Source organism: Drosophila kikkawai, chromosome X (assembly GCF_030179895.1).
Source record: "Drosophila kikkawai strain 14028-0561.14 chromosome X, DkikHiC1v2, whole genome shotgun sequence".
NCBI classification, from domain to species: domain Eukaryota; kingdom Metazoa; phylum Arthropoda; class Insecta; order Diptera; family Drosophilidae; genus Drosophila; species Drosophila kikkawai.
Genome location: NC_091733.1, coordinates 17,047,577 through 17,069,151, shown reverse-complemented (window position 1 = coordinate 17,069,151; position 21,575 = coordinate 17,047,577). Strand labels below are relative to the sequence as shown.

The following is a 21,575-nucleotide window of genomic DNA, read 5'->3' as shown; positions in this document are numbered from 1 at the left end:
TTACTCAAACCCCAACTTTTCTCCCATTTTCCCACTCCTAAAACTCACAGTTTTCTTAACAAATTTTAAAGCAACTCAATTGCGTTTAATTAAAACTATCAGAAGGCACCGAGCAAGTTCAGGAAGCGTAACAAATTCTGATGGAGGACGACCACCAACCAACAAAGATGATGATGAAGCTGCAGCCGGCTCCCAGCCCACTTTTCCACCTGCGGCACACGCACTACTTTTTAATTTGTTCAAATTGCATTAAAAAAAAAAAGCTAAAGCAAAAAGAAAAACAAGTGAAACCAAGAAATAAAAACTAGAAATAGCGGCCAGGAAAAGTTGCCACCAAGGAGAAAGGATTGCAATATATAAAAGAGATGGAAAAGGAGGAGACTGTGACTGTGACTGAGACTGTGACTGAGACTGAGACTGAGTAGAAGAGACCAAGGGGGCTGAGGAGACAGAAGTGGCATCTAAAGTGAATTAAGCTCAGCAAAAAACGCTTTCTCTATTTATACATAAAGTCTGTGTCAGGGCGAGTGATGTCCTATGGAATAATTTCAAGCAAATAAACAAAGTGAATTAAAACCAAAGGCAGGACATATTTTAATTAGCCAGAGAAATGTAGTTTTAAATTATTTAGAATTATGGTGAATTATATATTAATAATTTTAAATAATAAATAAATATAATAATAAACGCGAAAGCCATAATTAGATAAACTTCAAGTACGCAATATTCCCGTTTAAGGTTAAAATCAATTTCTTCTTTGATTTCTAAAGTCCTATTGTTTCCCAATTAGCGTTCAGTTTTTCAATCAGACATCAAGGAGCCGCTGTTGTTGGGCTTAAAATCTTAACTTTAACTTGGATTTCCACTTAGGCCCACTTAAACCATCGCATTAGCATTAGCTTTACCGTTGCAGTTGCAGCGGCCGCCTCTCAGGTGGCCAATCCTGACTCTTACGATACCAAGGGTTTATTTTTATCTATTCTTTTTCCCTCATTTCTCTTGGCTTTTCTTCAAGTGTTGGCAAACAAGCTGGTAACAGGGCCGAAATGCAGCCCCCCCTCTCTCTCTCTCTCTTACTGTCGGTCGTTGGGGGAGCGCCTTGGGCACTGTTTGCTACTTTTACAGCGACTGCGCCTGTACACACACACACAGCCGCTTTACCACACAGACACACTCAAATATTTCCTTTCAATTTTTTTCTCTTTCCCAGCTCTGTTGCTTTTTCTGATTTTCTTTTCCAACTAATTCCACATTTTCCTAGGCGCATGCATACTTATACACCGCTGCCGCATTTTGTAGCATACTTTTGGGGGACTTTTTAATTGATTTCAAATCTCTTAGTGGTGTTTTTACATTTTGAAAAAGGTATTTTATTGTAAATTCTTAAGATTTTATTTTAGAGCAAGAAATAATGAGAATTTCTACTATAATTATAAATACATTACTTTTAATAACATACTTTTGATTTTTTTCTATTTTCTAAAGGTTTAATTAGTATTCCATATTATTAAGTTTTAAGTTATTAAGTCATTAACCAACAAAAATGAAGTATAAAACATATAAAATTAAATATTTTTCATTTTTTTAAATCTAGTCTCTGGTTTATAATTACTCTATAATTAATTCCTTACTGGCAATCCTATTATCCTGACCACAATTGTCCCTATTATATTTATATCTAGAAGTGTGTGTCTGCAGCTTTTCAGCATCCTCAGTTACTGCTGCTTTTGTTGTTGTTGTTCTGCTTTCCCTCTCGGGGGCTAAATTTAAGTAGCAACAAATCACTTCATTGTTTGCGTGTTTACATAATATTTATACATTGTACTTGTGGGTCTCTCTCTCGCCACTCTCAATCTCTCCCTCTCTTTAGCTGTCTGTGTTGTCACAGCGTTGTTTCATTAATAAAAATGCTTCCTCGAAAAGAAAGAAAGAGGAAAATCGAAATACAAAACTCCGTCAGACAAGAAGAAAAACTTTCAGACTGCACGTCGCCAGAGAAAGAAGCAAAATAAAAAAAACAAAAAAGGGGAAAAACGCAAATAGGACAAAAAATGAACTGATTTAATCAAAGCAGACATATAAAGAGCTTAAAATGCATTAAAAAAAGTTGTAAGAGATGTAAATATATTAAAGATATATAATCCATAAACCACTTTAACAAATAACTAACAATAAATAAAGAGGTTATTGATTCTTTTGAAAATCTTCACCAGATAATTCCAGAATACTTAATTATTAGCTAAGCCAAGCAGAAAGATTGATGCATTTATTGTGGAAAATAATTAATTCTAATAGAAGAACAGGTGATTTAAATGGAATGCAAAACATTCAAACAAAACTATGGCGATTAGAGCCAATCAACCTTTAAGCCCGGTTACTTAAACCCATAAGCCAGCATCCATCACTTGAAATTTAGTTCAAACTACTTGGCACTTTAAAGTGTGTGTGTGTGTGTGTTCTTGCCATCCATTAACAACCCCATCAGCATCATCATCATTATCCCTTTGCCCCAATCCAAGCCAAAGCCATATCCCCCCATCGTAATCGTACTCGTAATCATCATTATCATCAGCCCTAATATCCCCTGCCAGCGACGTCATAAATAATGCTCCCTCTCCTCGGAAACTTAATGCAAAACATCTTCCAAAATATGCGCATAGTTTCCATAAGCTGGCAGCGGGCGGAGGGGAAGTTTTGGATATTTAAAGCAAAATGCATGGCATAATGGATAAAATATATATTTGGCCAAAGCCAAAAGCGTTTAAAACCAAAAGGGGCGAGAAAAGTTATGCGGCAACACTGCGTATACTTAATGTGCTGAGGCTAAAAAAGAAAACCTTGAAACTTCAATGATTGCATTTCGGATTTGCTGCTGCAGCAGCAGGAGAAAATATTACAATTTCATGCCGTCAGGCCTGCCAGTCCTTTAGCTTTCGCTTCGAAGGAATTTCAGGAATTGCATTCATTACGCACTTTTCACATGAGCTGCTTTCCCAGGGCACAAAGCATTTTTGCTGGGAGAGGGGGATAGGCAGTAGTTTGGCAGTGCAAGAGGCAGAAAATCATTCCCAAAACAGGCCCAAGGGAGACCCTTCATATTTCGCTTACACTTGCAATCAACAGAACTGGCTATGAAAGCCAGGGAATTGTAAGCCAAACGCTAGGGAAATCTCGTTTTTGAAGATTTAACCACATTGTTGCATACTTTAAAAAGGGTTTTAAAATCTTTAAAGCACAAGCTGAGTTCTTTGAGGCTTTCCTTTGCCACACTTTTTTTTTTTAGTGCACTTTTTATGGTACTTCTAGGATTTCCCTTCCTGTTTTTTCCCCCCCTTTTTCCCTGGGAGCCTGGTGATGTGTTCCTGCCTTTTTGGCCAGCTAACAAAACCTCAGGCTTGGTCAAGACCGAGGTCGTAGTCGTCGTTGATTCTTCCCCACCCCGAAAAATTGCGAGCCCCCGGAGCCTTAGCCCTTGAATGAGCACCGTAGGCTTCATCATTTCCTGTCCGTGTCTCTGATGTGTCAGTTTGTTGGCCCAGCTGCAATTTGAGGCTTTTGTGTTGGCAAATGGGTATGGGTATGGGAATGGCAATGGCTGTGGCGTGGAGAAAGGTGATTGGAAATGGAAATGCAAATCATGATAATGCTGATATGCCGATAATGATGATGGAATCGATGATGTTCGACGATGGCCTTTGGGCGACTGCCATTTTCAATGGGTCTCAATGCAAATGCTGACCAAATTAGTGTCAAAACGTATTGACTATGACTATATATAAATATATATATATATGTGTGTGTGTGTGTGTGTGTGTATGCGGATATATACAGACACACACACAGGGATGCTGTGCACTCACACTCTGACTGTGGTTGTTAATGGCGTTGCAATTTGCATATGTATGTCAAATGCTTTCTCCCTTACTCTGCACTGAAGAAAAATATTAGAAATTTCTTAGCAATATAGTCTAGAAATAAGAAGATCATAACATTAAGAAATTATTATAATAAATTATAAATATAGACAAACAGCAAGAGGAAACTCAACAACATGAAATTATGCTCTGTGTTACGTGATTTGAAAGCTAAATTTCATTTATATTTTGTTAAAATCCAATTTATAATATATTTTTCTTATCGTTGTCTTCATAATTTTTATTTTTAATAATTAATATATTTAATAGTTTATATAAAAATTAAATATATATTATGCTCTGCTTTTAAGCCCTATGTGGCGTACTTGCTTTCGCTCTGTTTGCCATGAATTTTTAGCTAACACACTTAACCCACTTGCCACGCCCCACTTGCCACACATAGCCCACACACGTACCTCCCCTCTACCTACCCCCCTTTGCCCCTTTCCCTTGCATACATAATTCACGAAAAATGTTTTTTGCACTTTAAGGAAAAATTTACACACACACACAGTCCCTCTCATAGATGTATGTATAGGCAAAAATAAAAAGCAGCAGACGAGATTGCAATTAAATTATGTAGAAATATAATTAAGACTAAAAGTGTTGCCAAATCGGGTTAGCACTGGACCGAGTGTGCTTCTGCACTCATAAAAATGTTTACCTAAAAAAGCCACTGTTCTCCTGTATTTTTAGAAATTTTTAAATTAAAGGGGAAATTTTATTGATTCAAGAAAAAAAGGTTGTTACTTTTAGGACAAGTAACTTTATGCTCGCCATTGTATAAACCCAAGGCCGGCAACCTTCACTTCATTCCAGGGCTGTTAAAACCAGTTGGGAATCATAACCCGAAAAAAGAATATTTATGATGTCTGGTGTGTCTTTTAGGGTAACTTGCCTTAAATTCATGTAAACTTTTTCTTAATTCCAGAAATATGTATGTTTTAAGTTTTAGGTTTATTTCTCTTTAGTGCAATTATTCTTAAATATAGAAAAATATTTTTATGAGTTTGTGTAGTTTGTCTTGCCAACTTTTAAGCTGAGTTAAACAAAGGCTAACACAACTTTCGGCAAAATATTATATATCACATTAAAATACGACAGTTTTCCGGGCTAAATAGAAATTGAATTCAATAAAATTAATAGCCCAGCCCAGGAGATACCATTTTCACTCATCATCGATGGCCTTTCATCTTGCTTTATGACTTCTAATTCCCTTTTTGTCACTGCAAATTGAATGCTGCAAATTGAGTGGCAGCAAACTTATGACTTCAGGGCCGTCTTTTCAGTCTTTTTTGAGGGGTAATAAATTATATAAAATACCTTTTCTTGAATTTCAATAAGAATGAATAATGTACTCTGTTCTCAGTCAGCCTCAGCAGCCGATACAATCTGGTTATAGTTTTGAAAATAGCGAAATTTCTGTAGCATCTTTAAAATATATACATTTTTTTTTAAAGAACAAACAATGTTCTTAGAAAGTATTCTAGCCTTTTATAAGCTTCAGCAGCTGATAAAATCTAGCCACTATTTTAAAGATACTTCAATTTTAGTAAAATACCTCAATAATATTTGTTTAAGAAGGAAAAATAATATTTTGGGAAAGGGATCTACTCCTGGTCAGTCCCATTTTTAAGGTAGTTAAATTTCTATAATATATGTGAAATATATATATATTATTATATTACCTTCTCAATAAATTTAAAAAGCTTATAAAAATGGCATAAATCAACCATTTGATGGATTTTTCAAAGTCCCAATTTTTTTTAGAGAAAAATGATATATATACATATATATGAAAATAGTCATAAAAATAGCACGCAGCATCCCCTTTTGTGGGCCACGCCTCTGGAAAAGTCTTTTGACAATTAAATGATGCCAACGAGAACAATGAAAGAAATAGACTGGAGCGAAGGAGGCCAAAACTGAGGGTGAGAACAGAGACAGAGCCGCAGCTGAGGCATCTTAAAAATGTTCATCTAGAAGGGGGGTTGGGGCTAAAGCTGGGGCAAAAAGGAGGTTTCAAGGGGTATATAATATATAGCTTTATATATATATGTACTATATATATATATATTGGTAAGGGTGCCGTAAATGACGTTGCTTTTAGCGCTGGCCCAGGCAAACTCAATTAAATGTGACAGTGAAAATGCTTCTGCCTGTGTCTGCCTAAAAGTATGCTTTATGTAAAAGACCTGGCAAAGGGGGGGCTTCACATTTAGAGAGGTGAAGAAAGGCAGGTGGCGGAGATTTCTAAATGCCAGGTGTGTGAGTGCTTGCATGTGTATGTGTGTGTGTGTGTGCCGTACCATCAGCGAAATTTGCTTTAATTTTATCAAGCGCACAAAGTGTTGCATACATTTTGGTGCCAAACCCAGAAGAAAATTCTTTAGAGACCAACAAACCTTAAAATAATTATAAATATTTAATAATAAATATTTATCAAAATCAAAAAATTACGAGAGATTTAAAAACGTCAATTGAAGCATCTAAAAATATGCAGCAAAATAGTTTGGCGATTTCAAATCACCTGTTTTTTTCGAACTAAGCACTCAACTTCTGGTCTGGTTTAAATTCGACCCAAGAGCGTGCCTTAAAGTGGAATTACAGTAAGTACTTTTGATCTTTCACACTTTTGGCCGTGTTAAAGCGAAGATGTTGAGAAAAAAAAAGGAGGCAAATATGCCGGGTATTCGCCCACCCCCTGCCCCCCACACTCTCTATCTCTTTCCATCTGGGGGGGGTCTACTATCTCTTTCGCACAGTTGCGCCATCAGCGTTTTCATCTTTATCGCTTGGAAATGGCAGGCAGCAGCTGCCAATAAGCAACGATTATGCTTGTAGCTACAATCGACTGCTGCCTCAGAGTATCTGTATCTGTGTGCCTGTGCCTTTGTATCTGTATCTGTATCTGCGTATCTGTGTGGGCGAGTGTTTGGTAATGTGCGCCATTCCTGTTGTTGTTGTTGTTGTCTGTTTGTGTGCTTGTACTAATGCCCAAGCAACAAAAATGCATGAGCACTCAAGTCAACCTCAAAGCCAATGTGTCTGTGCCTGTGCCTGTATGGGTATCTGTGTCTCCCCCCGTTTATCGGTATGAGTATGTGTGTGTGAGCCCATTGATAGCACTTGCGAGGCGTTATAAACTGCAAGCAGTTACAGCCATGAAAAAGGCTGGGAAAAAAGGAAAACCAAGCCTCCAACCTCAATATAACTCCATATAATTCAATGTGTAATCACCATGAAAAAAATTCGTTTTTTTTTTGTGGAATTTGCATTACATTTTTCTCTACTTTCCCTTTTTGTAAAATGTAAAAGTCCCTTTTTTTTGGCCCAGTGCAAGCAGCAACCCAGCAAAAAAACTGACCCAAAGGCACTTTTTTTTGCGTGGAAAAAGGAAAATGTAGAAATGTATAAACAGAAATGAAAAAGAAATTGTAAATAAGCGGGAGACAGCGAGAAAGTAAAGGAATTTCTTTTGCAAATCAACTTTGCTGTTACATTTAAATTGGCGCAAAACATGTGAAATAGTTTAGATGAAAGCAGCAGCAGCAGCCGTCGGAAAATTCTTTTCAGCAACAAAGAAAAAAATAAAATAAGAGAAAAATGGAAAACATTCAGCAAGGCTTATGCTTTCCTTTTCATTTCCATTTCCCTACTGTTTTCCTTTGTAAGGGACTTTGCGAATTATAAGTTGAGGGCACTCCAAAAGCATATTTACGGAATAACTTTAGGCGAGTGTAAGGCGCTTGTTAATGATTGTAGTTAAGGCTTTTAAGTCCCCAAAATATGACTTATTCAATGAGAATAGTATTAAAAGGATATCTGTAGCTATAGATACTTCAAGTGGTTGGTCTCTTCTTTTCTTATTATTTTACTGCCTATCGTGCAGATACTTTATATTTAAAATATCTTAAATATTTCCTTGAGGTTACTACAAAGTTATACTTTAGTTTAGCTACTAAAATTGATTAATCTTTTAGTTCTCTTACTGCCTATTTTGTAGATATTTTCTTTAGCCTCATAAATTTAACCTTTAAAGTATCTTAAATACCACCATTTTCCCTCATTTTTCGTAGTTATAGTTTCTACAATTCATATTCAATATAATTCCCCATACGTTTCTATTGTTCCACTTTTCTGTTTTCAATTCCCCGCAGGACTACAGTTTATTTATTAAGTTATTATGCAACGAAATTGAAACAATTTTGCGCTTTTCATTTGCTCGCTGATCCAAGCAACTTAATTAGTTGATAATCATTTAATGCACTCGCCCACTGAGATTGGTGGGTGGCTTGGGTTGGCTTGGATTTAAGTTCAGTTGCTGGTGGCTTTCGCTGGCTGTGAGTGGTGTGCGGTGAACTGAGATGCGTTGAGCAACCACAAGGTGTGTGTGTGTGTGTGCCTGTGTGTGTGTGCATAAATTAAATTAAAATTAAATGTTTAAAAAGGCGACAACGGAAACGATGCGGAAAAGGCGAGAAAAGCTGGCGGCTCAAGTCGAGGGAAAAGGAAGTTAAGCCAAGTCAATTGCTTTTTACCTTCGGGCATAATTAACTGAGGCAGGTGATTACATATTTAAAACACACACACACACACATATATACGAACGAGAATGCGGCTTAAAGCCCTTAATTGATCGTTATGGCCAACTATAAGGTGGCCGAGGGACCCCAAAGTATGCTTAAAAAGCGCGAAACACAAGTCGCCGAACATTTATTTAAATTACACTTAATGCTGAAATTAAGCCTGATGTGTCAAAAGGCGTTTTATATATTTTTGAAACCACAACTAAATTCAGCAATGATTTCTGTAAGCCGTTGAACATTTATTAAAATTAAAAGCAACAGGGAAGAGGAGATGGAAGGACCTTTACAAAACGGAAAGACATCTGAAAGTGGGCCAGCCATCGTTCTCTCTTTCTGTCTCTCAAAATCCGTTAACAGACACAATAAAGACCATTACACAACATCCTTCCATACATATATATATATATTATATATATCTATACGATATATATATTCCCATTCTACTTATGGCTTTTTATAGCACGTTGATTGCTGGTCCAAAAAAAAAAAAAAAAACGAAAACCGAAAACGCAAGCGGGCAAATGAAAACGAGAAAAGAAAAAGAAATTGAAAATGCCCGGCAAGCAGCAGAGCAGAATGATATGATGATGAGTGCGCGGAGGGGAAAAGGAAGGGTTGCCCAGGAGCAGGACAAGGGTATGGAAACCGCCCCTCTGATAAGTAGGTGAAATCCCTGCAGGATTTCGCCGCAAACATAAAAGAGTTGCCACCACACGCAAAAAAAACAACCACACACCAACGCAACAGCAGTACAGTTTGTCCTAAAAGGCATCTAGATAAACATTTATAAACATGTCCTTGCATGCAATATATTGAACAAAATGTAATAATTATAATAATCATATTTGGACAATCTAAATATTATATAATATATAATATCTTACAATAAATGTTCCTAGAATTTAGTTATAGTTCCTACTAAGCTATATAACTATACCAGAACTTAATCAGTTAAAGGACATTCTTTATACCATAATAAAAATGCTTTCATTTACTAAAGATGCTTTCAAAAACTCAATTTTTCAATATAAATTCTCTTTATTTGCAAAGTTACATATATTTATTTTAAAACCAAATCGATTTGGCCTTCCCCCCGCATCATCGCAATTTTGTTTGGTCATATAAAAAAAAATTTCATATAAAAATATTTCATCCGTCGGGCGGATGGGTAGAAGATAGGGAAATGCGTATAAAAATGGCATTAGAAATACACTAAAGCGAAAGACGCAGCAATAAATGGTGAAGAAGCCAAACAAAGACGGCAGGAGGGGCTGTTAAGGAGGAGAAACAGGAAATAAAATTCCACTTTAAGCGTTTTTAATACAAATGCAAATACGTAAAAAAAAAAGAAAGAAACGAGAGACCACGAAAGAGACAGCTTGACAGCCGTCTGAGCGATGAGGAAAGAGACAGAGAAAGGGATAAAAAGAGACAGAAAGAGAGAGAGAGAGGGAGAGACGTAGACAAATGCGGTCACATTGAGGTATATTAATATATATTTCTGTTCAAGGCAGAAGCCCATGAAAGGGTTTTCCACACACTCCACGTTTCTTTTCATGATGTGACTACAAAATAAAGATGGGTATGCACTGAAAAAATAAGTTGGGTTATTTTGAAAACTCATTTTAAATCCCAACAAAATCGGACATGAAATTATTATTTAAATTATTATTCAAATCTAAAGTCAAAATTCTGTTGAATTTATTTTTTATATAAATATTTGTACTCTTATTATCATTACTTTTTACTCTTTGTGCACAAGGTTGTCTCACATGTAAACAGTCGGAAAATGGCAGACAAAGAAGCTGCCAAAGGCTCTGGGAAAATGTAGAAAAGTGGAGTGGAGCTACATGCCACAAATAAAGTGGCAGCTACAAGCCAAGAGGGGGAGTGGGTGAAAAAAATATAGAAAAATAGGAAAACACAGGACATACACAGAGACGCACAGACGAGTGCATATGAAAAAATCATGGCATAGTTTAAGGCGCTCGCTTACAGCAGCGGAAAAGCGGAAAAGGAAGAGAGAATGGGGAAAAAGCGCTGCTGAAATTGCAGAAGCGGAAGTGTAATAAAGTGCAAAAGTGCAAAAAACCCTGATGGAGAGAGAGAGAGAGTGGAAGGCAGAGTCAAGTGAGATAAGAACAATGCGAAACAAGAAAAGTCAAGTGTAAGAAGTGTCACAAGTTGTTAAAAGAAAAGCGTGGGGGGGGGGGCAGGAAAAACGAAAGAAAAGCGAGCAGAAAGGTGAAATGTGAGATGAATTGAATTGAGCAGATGCAAAGCAGATGAGAATTTGCAAGAAAAGAAAAAAAGAGTTTTGCAATAACTAAAAGAAAATGGAAGCTTATTAAAAAACAAAACAAGAGATGGGATTGCTCAACAAATAATTGTTTTTCTGGAATTTCAAGAACTGAGTTAACTAGAAATATTTTAATATGAATATATATACTTGTAAAACTAAATATTTTTAATACAACTAAGATATCCTTTGACTTTCCATACAACTTTAAGCCTAAATTTTACTTAGAGCAGCCACAACAAGTGAGGGAAAATTCAAGGTGGCCGTAGTGGTACAACGGAAAGTGTGTCCGTGTGTGTCCATGTGGGCACACAATCAAAAAGAAAGCGTGCAAGTAGAATGAACGGAAACGTTACTGGCACAAGGACCTCGAAAAGTATGCAACATTAAGTGTGGCAGCGTTGTCGTTGCCTTTGTCTCGCCTTGCCTCACCTCCCCTTTGCCTTGCCACCCTGTTCACCTCTTCTTTGCCACCTTCTTTCCACCTTAAGTTCCACCTCTTATGTGCCATTTTTGCATAAGTTTCTCTAGCTGTCAATGTCCTGTGAAAGGTTGGTGGGGCATATATGACTTTTCAATGAAGATGTTTGCAATTAACAATTCACAAATCTTTGAATGAATTAATTTAAAAAATATGAAAAATAAACATTAAAGATATTTGAAATGAAGAGGGACTTATTATTTAGATCCTCTTTTTATTTAGGTACTTCAAACCCCTATTTAAATACTTTAAATTATTTTACCAACTTAAAATAATCAAGATTAGCTTATAAATTCATCTGACAATGTTTTCTTAAACTCTTCTCAAAACTATTTCGTAGTTGCAAGTTTATAAATAACTATAAATATCACAAAATGGCATAACAACTTATGGGTATGAATACCTAAAATAGCTACAACTTTTCAGAGCATTTCATAGTCCCTACATCTTGTTTTTTTTTTTTTTCAAAAATAAAACAACTTAAAACTTTATCCACTTCCTCTTCCCTTTCTTTGCTTTTATTGCACTCAACAAAAACAAGATGAACAAAAAAAAAAAAAGTAACAACAGCGAGACTCATTAACAAAAATGCGCAAAGGAAAATAAAAACATCAAGTTGAAGAGGAAAAGCAACAAAAGTGCTTGGAAAAGTCTCTTCAGAATAAACTAAGAATGTCTCGAGAAGAAGAAGAAGAAGAAGCAGTAGAAGGAGAAGGATAAGGAAAAGCTAAATAAAATACACAGCGAAAGAGAGGGAGATAACGGAAAACAAGTTTGCCTCACTAATCAACTTCCAAATGAACTGCAAGGCAAGTGGTATTTTATTTTTTGTTTCCCCAATTTGTTTTTTTTTTTTTTTGGTTTTGTTTCTGGGGAAAAAGTTAAATTATGAAAATGTCAAGAACAATATACATGTGTCATATGTGTGAATGCCAGCCACCCATACACATACATACATATATAAACGAATAAATGCCAAAAACAATTTACATAAAAATATTTGTGCCAAAAAGTTTTCAACACATGGAGAGCCCAGGAAGAGAGCACCGCGGGAAGAGTTTCCAAAAATTTCCATATGAAAAGCAAATGTGTGGGGGGAGTGAGAGTTTTTCGGGGGCAAGTTTATCACTTGAAGCATCGCCTAATCAAGAACCCAGGATCCCGAAACGCCGACCGCACAATTTACAGCTTTTCACCCCTCCCGATATATCCTTGAATTCTCCTCCAAGTTCACTCACACACACACCCTTTTCCTATGTCTCTGCGACTGCTTTGTATTTGCTCAAGTTGAAATTTTCAATTTCAGCACACAAAACTCATTAGGAGACAACTCGTAAGACCTTTCGCAAAATATATAAAAAAAAAAACGAAAACATTAAAAAAGGGCTACAAATTTCAGGATGAAAGGAAATTATCACAATCCTTTGGTATGTTTTTGGGGTTTAAAAATAACCTCAAGCTGGCTTAGATGGAAAATTTAGGGGGGAATGCTTAAATAATTTCAAAACATTTTACAAGAAACCTTTTTATTAATTAACTTATTCTCAATGGGTATTGTTTTCAAATAGATTTTTGCACGAATTTTATACTTGGGAATTATTACGCTCAATTCTGGGGGAGATTTGTTCCCTTTGTCCTGTGCAATTTTTATTTTACAAATAAAATTCTAAAATATTTTTCTAGATTTTACTTTAAGCCAACAGTTGGGAATCACTCAAGGTTTACAGCTTGAAGCCACGACCTTGGCTTCAACCCCCTCCACCTCTAATTTTCGCAACTGTCACGCGCCCATCTCTAAGCCTCACGTAATGCCTCACGTAATGCTCACGAGTGCGTTCGCTTTGCTCTTTCGATTCAATCAATTCTTGATGTCTTTATTAATATTTATGCGATGCTGCCGACAATCTGCGTATCTGTGTGCGCGCTGGTATCTCCCTCTGCCTGTGTGTGGGTGTGTGTGGCGCCTTTACGTCAGCGGGCGGCGCATAACGCTCTTTTACCCCCCTTAACCGCGACCTTCAATCGCGCACAAAAATTATAAAAAAAAAAGGTATGCAATGAAAAATTTTTTAAGTGCTTTAATTTTATTTTCGGTATGAAGGGAAGAGCTGAAAAAGCGTTTGCAGTTACGTAGATTTCATGTAATAATTCTACTGTGAAAACCTATTGCCATCTCGCTTTACTATGGCTATCTCTTTCTGCTTGTGTCTAAGCTTAAATTTTTTATTCTATTTTCTTCCTTTTGTGTGCTTTCTTTTTTTCTTCATTTTTTTTTTTTTTTAGAGGTACCATCACTCCACCGCATCTCATATTTAAGGTGTCTATTTTTTTATTATTTATTTTTTTGGCTAATTCGCTTTGTAGCCATTAATGGTCACACCCCCGTCACCGCCTCACCTTTTGGCAAGTCAGCTCACGTAGTCGGTCATTAGATCAACTTTAATGCTATGCAGTTCACGTTTTTATTTACTTAGATGTCCTCGTCCTACCTCTCTCTCTCTCTCTATCAGCCTCGTGCCATCTTTTTCTTCCGCCTGTTGTCCCTGTCTAGCCCGGCTTGGTCTTTGGGGCAGAAAGAAACAAAAAGAAAGTAGGTGAATGATTGACCACCAATGTTGGTTTTCAATAAATTCACACATCGCAAAAAAAGGAGACGAAAAAAATGAAAGAAAAAGTAATTTCATCAAAATATTGAAACTTTATTTGGTGCGGATTTGAGAGGGAAGAAGGGAAAGAATTCCTTATTTAAAAGTTAATTAAATAAATTTAATTTAAATCAATGTTGGGTATCGATTTAGTTTTAGTCATAGTGTTGATAATTGTTCAAAAGCTGCAATAATTGATTTTAAAACAGTGTTCTATAACGAATTATTTTTAGTTTAAATAAGTGTTGAATAATTCTAAAAATCTCTAATAAAATCATTGTTGTAAACTTAAAAGTTATAAAGGATAAAGTTTTAAAATCCCAAAAACAATGTTGGAAAGCTACAAAAATAGAAAAACTAAAAATAACCTAATACTATGACTGCACTATGACATTCACTGACTTTATATTCCAGTCTCCTGTGTATTTGGCTTTCCTTCCCCCACTTGGTCGTGGTCACAACCATATTCCAGTCCCATCTTTGCTCCCCTTTTCTAAATCAAGGCGGGTAGAGCAACTTTAATTGAAATCTTTGCTCTGAAAGCGACTTTATGCAATTTCAAAATACTTCCTGACCCAGGAAGGGAAACCAGGGGAGAGCTAGCTGGGGCTGCTTTGGCTGCTGTGCAAAACTTTTGCCAAACAACTTTGGCTCAAAGACAAAAGCACAAGCAGTGGCAAAAAAAAAAAGTGAAAAGGGAGAAGGGCCAAAGAAAACAAGAAAATGGAGGGAAATGGCAAATGGAAATTTGTTTTCCTTTCCCAGCCAACCAAAAAAACAAAAAAAAAAAAGAAAGCAAATAGAGCGGTCAGAGTGACAGTCGTTGGTCTTTAACACAGATTGATGATGGTCTCACGGAGAGTACAGTTTCGTCAAAAAGTGGCCCAAGGTGGGTAATGCGAAGGTGCGCTTTTTGCATCGCGTCACGCTATACCGGTAATTGTAGATATATGACAGAAATGATCGGCCATTAAGCCATAAAGATCGGGCAATTAACTCGGATCGGATCCAACCACATATCATAAAACGGCAGCCGATGAGCCAGCTAATTGGTTCAACAACAATCGTAATCGAGCCTCGCACTCGGTAAACAAATTGAGAAAGAAATGTCCCTTAAAATGGGCGGTATGGAAACTGGTTTTGAAATCGTTTAAAGATTCAGCAGGTTCAACTTTCACGTAACCTAACATAAATATAATATAATAACTAAAACATTCGGTTAAGCTTTAGAACTAGGCTTCAAAAGACACGGTTTACTGGTGCTTTAACCAGCAATATGTTGGAAAATATATCCCTCCAAAACAGAAATCGACACCAGACCTTATAAATAGCATTTATGGAGGGTCTGGTCTGGGCTTTCCACAACCATAAAAACTCAGACCCCGGCTAATAAATGGGGTTCTGTAAACTGCGTCGTTTGTCTAGCGAGTTCATTTTCGTTCTCTCGATTGTAAAAAGCCTCATAATATTGGGTGCAGATATGAGGGCAACTAACTTTATAGCGATCATGAAAGCACAAGAAAAAAAATATACAATGAATACAAAGTGAAAAAGAAACAACATAAGCAAACAACAGAATTTATCAAAGTGTATTTTTATGGATTCGGTAGCCAATGAATGTCTGGGTTAGTGGGACGAGATATATTTATATTACAATTTCCTAGGGTAACTTTTATAATAATAATTTGCAGTGGCTTTGGCAATTTTTATATAAATGTCATTCCTTTTTTGACAGCTCCTGCGCTGGCCTTGCACATTTTCTGCATTTATTTTGCTCTTGAAAACCCAACTGTCCTTTTAAGACAGAGACACCATTTCAATGGCACATCCGTTTGGACAGAGCTGAAATCTGTTGAGTTTGGTTTGACATTGACGTTGTCATGTGACGGAAAACGGAAATTAAAATCCATACCTCTCATTTTGCAAAGATAGGAAGAGAGAGAGGGAAAGGAAAACAGGCGAAAATAGAAAACTTACTGAAAATTATTGAAAGAAGCTGAACTGATTAAAGCCTTCCATTTAAATACTTCTTCCTTTATGCAAGTATCTGTCTATGTTCTCAACGATCTTTCTTTTCATGCCCCTGGACGATTCATTTTCATTTCGCCAAACTGTTTTATGGCTCCCCAGTAGGAAAACACACACACACACACGCTGAGGGGAAAAATTAAAACTTTCTTCTCCACCTGAGGTGGAACAGCATAAATTTCCCATTCCGCCAAGAAGCTTGAGAAAGTGGAACGAACAGAAGGCGACCCGACCTAGTTTCCCCCACCATTTCTTCGTTTATATATATTTTTTTCTTTTTAATTTCTTAAGGAGCAACAGGAGGAAGCCTTTTTGCAAATTCTCTCAGATATTTTTAATTTAATTTCGTTCAATTATGTTTATTTCATAGTAATAAGCAGGGGGGAGGTGGTGCAGAGTTTTTCTCTACGTTTTGGACACACGTGGCGCCTGGGTTTTAGAATTTTTTCTTTGCATTTCCTTCGACGACTTTTTCTGGCATTTTGCAATTATTGCCGCCACCGCGTCTGTTTGGGGAATGTTGGGAAAAAATTCTCCTTAGAGTGGAATTTTCAATGTAAATAGTGCAGGGTGCGGTTATCGGAGGATTTAATAAGGGAAGGAAATCAAATAGAAAATATAGGAAATAGATTTACAAAAAGGGAACTATTAATAAAAAATATTTAGGAATTTTTAATAAACACACTTTAATTATTTATTGTTTCGTATATTTAACAAATTAAAATCGAAAACGATAGTTTCTAGTGAGACCTGACAGCGAGTGCAAAGTATTTTTTAATCAACACATTTTAATTATTTTTTTCGTATTTTAACAAATTAAAACCTTAAACGATTCATCGTTTAAAACTATCGCTTTTCTGTGAATATTTAACCTTTTTGATAAGACCAACGACAGTGTGACCTTTCATCGCATGCACCTATCGCATCGAATTAATCAAAACTTTTGAGTTATCCAATTAGCGCGCGTCGAAAAGTTTATCACCTCGCCCATAACATAACCTCAGACCTTAACCCCTCGCCGCCCCACAATCGGTATACCCCATTTGCCGATGGAATGGGAATCATAAAACTGAGAAACAAGCGTGGGGCAGAAAGAGAGGGAACGAGGACGGAGGGCTTGCGGTGAACTTCATACAACACGTAATTGCTCCATGCGAAAGAGATGGATAGAGGGCGGACGAAAGAGATGGCTATACAAAGATTCGCATTGCTTACCGTTATGGAGCTTGAGATGCGGAAAAGTGGATGGAGTGGGAGGGACGGGGAACCGTAGAAAGTGGAAAGCAAGCGATGGTTGGTGGGGTCGTAAAGTGTAGCAGCTGTTTAGTAGGAAGGAAAACATAAATGAAAATCAATAAATAAAAATTTTATCGCGCGTGAGAGAGAAGGGGGTGGGAAAAATAAGAAGCAATGCGAGGCTTAAATTAACTCACGCACACAACGCACAGCAAGGATACGGATACGGTTACGGGTTACGGGTTACGGGATACGGAGGACATTTTGGGGCCAGAAAGAGATGGCAAAGTTTGTGCAGAGGCAAAACTACAAAACCGCCAAACAAAATCGATAAATTTTGCAACCACACAATGTTAGAAAGAGAAGGCGATGGCGACGTGAAAGCGTGGAGCGTGGGCGCCACGCCGGGACAGAGGGAGATGGCATGCTAATGCAATTGGCCAATAAATCATCGCATAAAACTGCATAAAAATGTCAGACCACCAGGAACAAGACAAAAAAAAAATATGGAGCAAGTAAAAATGTGAAATGCACTAGAGAAAAATAAAAAACCTAATAAAAATCATAGGTAAAAAAAATCTATAAATAAGAAGGGTTGCCACCTTCATCCCTTAAATACCTGTATTATTAAATATAATTGTATTATCCTTAAAGGGTTTTCCTTAGATTAATTTTAATTAATTTAATCAAAACATAAAAACAATTTTTTTCTGTGCACAAATAGTGGCAAACATAAAAAGAACAGAGTGGAGCCAGAAAAGCCACCCCCCGCAGCTTAGTCAATCACAGCTGAGTGCATCAAGCCATCAATCAATTAATCAATCACATAAATGTATGACAACAACAAGCGGCCCTCAATCGTTTACATCAATCAGCAATTTGCTATCAATTAGATAAAAGCCCTATCGGCATTGGGTCTAGTGACGAAAGCACCCAACCCCCCTTTTTTATTGTATTTTTTTTTTTTTTTTAACCCACTAAGCACACTTCAGCATGATTTATGGCTAGAAAGAGATAGAGCTAGTGTGAGTGTTGGGCGCTAGTTAGTAAACCCCTTCAAGCCCGAAACCCGAAACTTGGGAGCTACCAAAAACAATCGCGGCGACACATATTAGCCATAAATCTGTATAACACTCGCGCCCATAAATCAATATTCAAATGCTAATGGAAAGCCATGGGGCTACATCAACAACAACATTTACCAACTATATACAGGGGGCCATAAAAGGCAAGAAACACCCAGCGATAATCGCAACAGGTGAGAAGACACTCAGACGGCGCCTAGCAAAACAAAGGCGATCGGATCGGATCGGATCGGATCCAATCTGATTCGATCCGATACTTGAACCTTGCCCTTCGTTTTTCCCACCATGCGATGGTGTAGTGCAGTGTAGAAGCCTACGATGTGATTCATATGAATAGGAACCAATTAAAAAAAAAAAAATTAAACCAATTTAACAATTCTAAAATTATTGAACTTAGAGCTTTCTTTCCTTTTTGTTTTTAACAGTGCAACCTGATCCAACACACAGTCTTTGCCATAAAAATGCACTCAGTTCGAATTGCAACTATATATAAATTTTTAAGAGCCGCATAAGAATTTAATGAATGAAGACAAATACGTAAAAGTGGCAAATAAGAGCATAGTCATGGTCATAAAATTATAACCACTCCATGATGATGATCATCGAGGCTGCATATATAGAGAGGAGGCGGTGAGACGCTTCGGAATTCCATCGAGTTGTCTTGAGGGGTTTATTAATAGCGAATACGTGACTGGAAGTACGACTTGGAATTATTGCCAATTTCATGTGTGACAGAGCAGAATATTATCCAACATTCTGTCGGCTGCAATGGAATATATATATGCAGCGAACTAAAAAAAAAAGTATCTAATTTTTTCTTTTATTTAAAACTTTTAGTTTTAAAGAAAGCACTAGGACTTGGTTAAATCTGGTTACTCTTCTGTTTAGGATCTTACAAATTCCTAATCAAACATTTTACTTGGGAATTATAAGACTCCTCTGGTGAGGGAGAACTTACTCATTTACTTAGGTGAAAGGATGTTGGGTCTTATGCTAAGCAAAATGTTAACTCCGGCTTTTCAGCTATCCGTTTATTTACAATTTTCGCTTTGATTTCGATTTGCCGGCTGGCCAAGCCAAGCAGCAAATAGAATTTTGCCTTTCAAATAAATAGAATAAATGCTGGGCGTATTGTTGGGGGCGTGGCTTGAAAATCCGCATCCGAATCCGGGATCCGGGAAAGGGACCAAAAAGCCGGACCCGTGGTAAATTACATTTGAGAAATCAACGCGCGGCCGATGGAGTTAAACTTTTTGCACTGAAAAGCGGCAACGGGGCGCACGCTCCTCCACCTCGTCCTTGTCGTCTTCAGCTCAATGGAGCTTCAGGGGGGGGGGGCGTGGGGGTCATTGGGATGAAGGAAAAAAGAAGGGCAATAGTCTGAGTCTGAGCCTGAGCTTGAAGGATGAAGGATCCCAAAGTGGGAGTGGAAAACGGTAGCTGAAAATTCAATTTGATTTGATTTGATTTTCGTTCTCGTTTTCGTTTGAATGCACAACAGAAAAAGGAAAGAGGATGAGCAAGTATAAGAAGGAGACACTAAGAAATGATATCGAATTAGTTGAAATAGAAAATAAAATAAAATAAAGTAAGCAAAAGAAAATGAGAGAAGAAGAAAATAGAAAGGAGTGGAGGGAGGGGAATGGAAAGCAAAAGTTTTGTGGAAAGTTTCGGGGGATCGTAGAATTTTAGATTGATAAAAAAACTCCCTTGTTTAGTCAGAAAGAATATATAAAAATATTTTTTTATCCAAAATTTTTAAAATATTAAATTTAAAAAAAAAATAAGAATAAACAAGGTTAATTATTTGTAAAGTAGTAAAGTAATTAAGGCCTAGAACATATTTTGATATTTCAATACTTAAAAAACCCCACACTTGTAATAATTATAAGAATTATTATTTGTTATAATCACCCATCTTTATAAATATTATTGTATGTACATTAACAAGACAATAAATTTGTTTTTAAAGAATTCTTAAAAAATATTTTACCAAATACCTGACCCACATTCGGTATTCGTTTCCACTGTGCGCCACAAATAAGGTTAACTAGTGTGGCAAATTTTATTAAGCATTTTTAACACATTTCTTATCAGAGGCACACATAAAACAAAAAAGGGGGAAAAAAAAAGAAAAAAAAACTCCGACACGCGACCAACTTTTGAGGCTAAAAAAAGGCGACAAAAAAACATAAATATGTATATGTTTGTATGTTAAAAAAAAAAAAAAAAAGAAAGATTTTCCATTCAGTTGCGAAGCGTTGGTATTGTTTTTCCTTTTTTTGTAATTGTTGCGCTGATAAAAATCAACAGTCGCCGGCGCCAGCGACAACGTCGGCGTCGACGTCGCAGTCAGCGTCATTTCGTGCCGGCGAAAAAAAAAAAAATTGTATTTTTTTGTTTGTTTTTTTAGTTCCATTTTTGTTGTTGGGTTTTTATCGCACACACACTCTCGCACATTTTAAAAACTGTTTTAAACTGGGCCGTCGCAATTAATTGAAATTAAACATTAAACATTTACCAAAAAGGTGTTGCTGTAAATTTGTGATTTTTGATTCTCTTTTAGCTTTTTATGGCTGCAAATATTTACAGAGTAATAATCATTTGTATGATATACCATAACTTTAATTAATTAATGAATTGTCTTGTGGTATTTGTTGATATTTGGGCATGTTTTTAACTCGTTTTTGAGTATTTATTGAATCATTATTAATTGCAGAACATTGCCAAAGATTTTCTTATTAATTAAATTGATTTATTTATCCTAATTGGTTTATAGCGCTTTTGCTTTTGTTATCCTTTGCTCTCTTTCTCTCTGAGCCTCCTTTTCGCCGCCCTCTTCCACTCCCTGGCACTCTCTCTTCCTATCTCTCTCCCACTCTCTCTCTCTTCCACTCCTGCCTCTCTTTTCGTCTGTTTTGTTTATTTGTCTGTTCCACTTGTTTTTCGCCTCTTTTAGCACTTGTCCCCCCGTCCGTTCGTACTTTTTCTTATTCTCGGCTAATATTATGCACACATTTCAGATTTTTCGGCCTTTCCGCTTCAATTATGCTGCGTTATATTAACTCGCGATTTTTTGTTTTCTAGTTCGTTGCTGCACCTGCTGCGATTTTCGGTTTTTGCGAAATTTTTAAGCAAATTTTCTGTGTGCCGAGCGAAGAGCGAACGAGCGAAAGAACGAGAACGAGAACAACTGCCGACCCAAACGTTGTTATATGATGAAAACGAAAACGCTGCGCTGCCGCTGCTCTGCCACAGCGGCGCCGACAGAGCCGCCGAAAGCAGCGTCCGGAGCGGC

The 21,575-nt window shown here is 36.8% G+C and overlaps 1 protein-coding gene across 11 annotated transcripts in view; it reads right to left on the bottom strand.

The window, feature by feature from the left end:
- Positions 1-21,575, bottom strand: part of dnc (phosphodiesterase dunce) — a 123,205-nt gene that overhangs the window by 36,133 nt on the left and 65,497 nt on the right. The window contains exon 1 of one of the 11 annotated variants that reach the window (XM_017162588.3): positions 21,262-21,459. The exons of 8 other annotated variants lie outside the window; for them this stretch is intronic. The gene's annotated coding sequence lies outside the window, so the exon portion shown is untranslated. Of the gene's footprint in view, positions 1-21,261; positions 21,460-21,575 lie in introns of those variants that run through there. 2 more of the 11 variants (XM_017162589.3, XM_070288088.1) reach the window with 2 other exon arrangements.